This window comes from Apodemus sylvaticus, chromosome 14 (assembly GCF_947179515.1).
Source record: "Apodemus sylvaticus chromosome 14, mApoSyl1.1, whole genome shotgun sequence".
NCBI classification, from domain to species: domain Eukaryota; kingdom Metazoa; phylum Chordata; class Mammalia; order Rodentia; family Muridae; genus Apodemus; species Apodemus sylvaticus.
The window spans coordinates 43,901,682-43,905,333 of NC_067485.1; positions in this window are offsets into that span (position 1 = coordinate 43,901,682).

The following is a 3,652-nucleotide window of genomic DNA, read 5'->3' on the forward strand; positions in this document are numbered from 1 at the left end:
GTTTTGCTAGGTGTAGTAGACTAGGTTGGCAGTGGTGTTCTTTTAGGGTCTGTATGACATCTGCCTAGGATCTTCTAGCTTTCATAGTTTCTGGTGTAGTTCTCATAAGTCTGCCTTTATATGTTACTTGACTTTTTCCCTTACTGCTTTTAATATTCTTTATTTGTTTAGTGTATTTGGTGTTTTGATTATTATGAGATGGAAGAATTTCTTTTTTAGATCTTGGATGGTTTTGTTCATTTCCTTTGCATGTTTGTGTTTTCCTGTAATTCTTTAAGGCATTTTCATGTTTTCTCTTTAAGGGCTTTTACAGGTTAACTGTGTTTTCCTATATTTCTTTAAGGGAGTTATTTATGTCTCTCTTAAAGTCCTCTATTCTCATCATGAGAATCTTGCTTTTCCGGTGTGATGGTTTATGCAGGACTTGCTATGATGGGAGAATTGGGTTCTGATGATGCCACATTACTTTGGTTTCTGTTGCTTATGTTCTTATGCTTGCCTCCCACTATCTAATTATCTCTAATGCTACCTGCCCTCGCTATATGTGACTGTACCATGTCCTTCCTGTGATTCTGGTTGTTTCAGAACTCCTCAGAGTCTAGCTGTCTCTGTGGTCCTGTGATTCCCAGATCCTGTGATCCTGAGATCCTGAATGTGTCAGAGCTCCTGGAAGTCTGCCTCTGATGCCCTGGAATCTTGGTGTGACCAAGCTACTGGGATCCTGGGATCCTGAATGTGTTAGAGTGCCTGGCAATGGAAGTTTCTCCTGTTGCTGTGGGGCTGGCTGGGGAGTTTGCTCCCAAGGTAAACCAGCCCAGACTGGAAGGTGTTATTCATTCTTTATTTAACAAGATCTGAAGCACAGCAAGGGGAAACTCTTTCTATTGTAGTGTACACTGGTAATTCACTAAAGATCTCCAAATACTCTCACTATACATATTAAATGATAACTTTGGAGTAAATGGATTTGTAATTTTTATTTTCTGTAAGAACCATTACACACTGCATTAAAAGTACAGTTTTGAAGGTTAGGTATGTATCACTTTTACTTCTAAACATGCATGAGAAAATAGAGATGATATACAGACCTTGATAGAAATGCTAGGTAAGGGACAGATTGCCCATTCTGCTTCATGCTGTCCACTCATAAGAAAGATGGCAGATACAACTTTCTCTCAGTAAAAAAAAAAAAACTTTGGAGAACAACCTAGCCATTTATCTACTTGGTAATATGCTGAAGGTGGTCTTTAACCTAGTTAGACTTTATTAAAAACCTAGTTTCCCTTAGCAAAGAGCAATATTTCAGAGACCTACATCCTGGCCTTTGTCATGCTTTGCTCTGGAGAGTTTTATCTCCTGGACTGTGCTTCCCTCCTGCCAGGTGTTTGTTTGTGACTCAGTTGCAGAGAGTTCCCTCAAGAGCTGTTCAGATGTTTCTATTTCTCTTTCAATAGGAACTGTAGTGAGTGGATGGACAGCTTTGTCAAGTGCAATGTGCACGCTACACTGATGGAAGACTCCAGGGGAAGCCTGCATCACAGGGATCCTGAAGAAGACTGTATCATGGCACTTTTTGGACCATCCCTGTCCTCATGGGCCTGATTCTGTGAGTTCTCAACACCTTTAATGTACTTCCAATTGGCAAGGCCATGCTCCTTGGCTTTCATCAAGATGATTTCCTATGCACCTTCACTACCAGGTCCTCCAATCCACAACCCAGCAGGAAAAATGAAGACTTGGATTACTGGAATTGTGTGTAAAGTTGCTTAGCAAATACCAGATGCTCACTGTCAGTCATTGTGAGTGACATATTGTGAGAGGGAGGGAGGTTTAGTTAACAATTTAGTTAACAATTATTGAGATGTCTAATCATCACTGTGCCCATGAGGCCCTATCTTGGGAGCATACTCTCCAGAGCTGTGATGCATCATTTGAGAGAGCCTGTTTGGCAGAGCTTCTCATGGTGATTATTTAAGATCTAATAGGGTTAGAACTGTCCCACATTGTCCTCACTAGTTTCCTAGCATGCTTAGAATCTGGCAATTTCAATCAATTAGTAAGCAAATTAATGACAAATATTATATCATGTTACCCTAGGTCTATGGATTTTAGTAAATGTAGTGAAAAAAAAGTCTGGCTTTAATAAAAAAACAAAAACATTTTGCCTATTCCCATAAGTTCCAGCCACCATTGCCCTGGCATATTTTCTAGGCAGTACATTGTAGGTCAAAGTTTTATATGTGGGTTGGTTTCCAAGTTACTCTTACTTAAGCCTGGGATTTTCATCTCCCCAGACCAAAGAGTTAGGGTTTTTTTACACTTTTATAAGTGGTTATATATATTCATATATAATTCATATATAATATGCACCATATGGGTGATGGAAGTTGTAAGAAAGAGTAGGATCCTCTAAAACTAGAGTTACAAGAGGTTGTGAAACAGTGGGTGCTAGGAACCCAATATGAGTCTTTTGCCAGATAATCAAGTGCTTTTAATTGCTAAACAATTTCTCCAGCTCTAGTAGCAAGGATCATTATCTTTCCCATCCATATCGATAGCCAGCATGAATGAATCAAACCCCAAATTTCCACAAGAATTAATTCTGTGAATTTATTTGTTTCATAACATTTCATTTATCTCATGCTCATATTTAACCTGTTCATGTTCTCCACACCATGTATAGAGATGTATCATTTTGTGGGGGTTGTCTCTTTAATTCCTCTCAGACATAGCTTATCTGTGGGGTTTCATAGTTTATATCAAGACTATATACATATAAAGTTAATTATATATATCTTTTATTTAAAAAATGTCAGAGAAAATTACAGGCAATAAACATTCTGGATAGAAATGTCAGTCCTAGTTCTTGTCCCCCACTTAGTCTTTCCATAAAGACTAGATACTCTGTGAACACACTTGAGGTCTCTGCAACAATGGCTCTTCTCTATAAGGATGCCTTTAACAGAGCTGGGCATTGTTAAAATGTTTCAAATACGCATTCATATCTTGAAAACTCTCATCAAGGGATGATTCAGGGTTGTTTGTTTGTTTGTCTGTTTTGTGAGAGTTTCAACTTTTGACCAGGGAGCTATTTTGTATTCCTGTTTCGTCTCAACTGCCATGTGCTGTTTGGTACTCCTTCAATGGGCAGTGAGCTGTGGGATAGCTTTGGTGAACAGCCCTTTGCTAACTCTTGGCCACGAGGGCACTGCGCACAGAGCAAAGACAGGAGTCTCCCTGAAAATTCTGTAGCAAATCATGACTGGAAGACTTGTGGTTAGTGTGTTTTGGACTCTTTGTGTTCTCTGGGTCTAGAGCTGTAGAGCTCTTAGAGACCCAATATCCTATAACACGAATAAGCTGCAGTATATGGCATTCAGCAAATACTTAACCTCCCTTCCTTTAGCTCCTTTTCTCTGTCTTCATGTGATACTGTTGGCATTTCGTCTAAGCTCCACTGCCAACAGCCAGGTATGCCTGACTCACTGTAAAAGGGGCTTCTTGCCCCCTCCTCTCTCTCTTGCTCACTTTCTCTTGCCTTCTTGCTCCAGCTCCCTCACCATTCCCCTCCTCCCTCTCTCTCCATGTACACAGTGGACAAAACCCAATATTCTAATAGTCAAATGACTTATCTAAAGCAAGGTAAGTCATT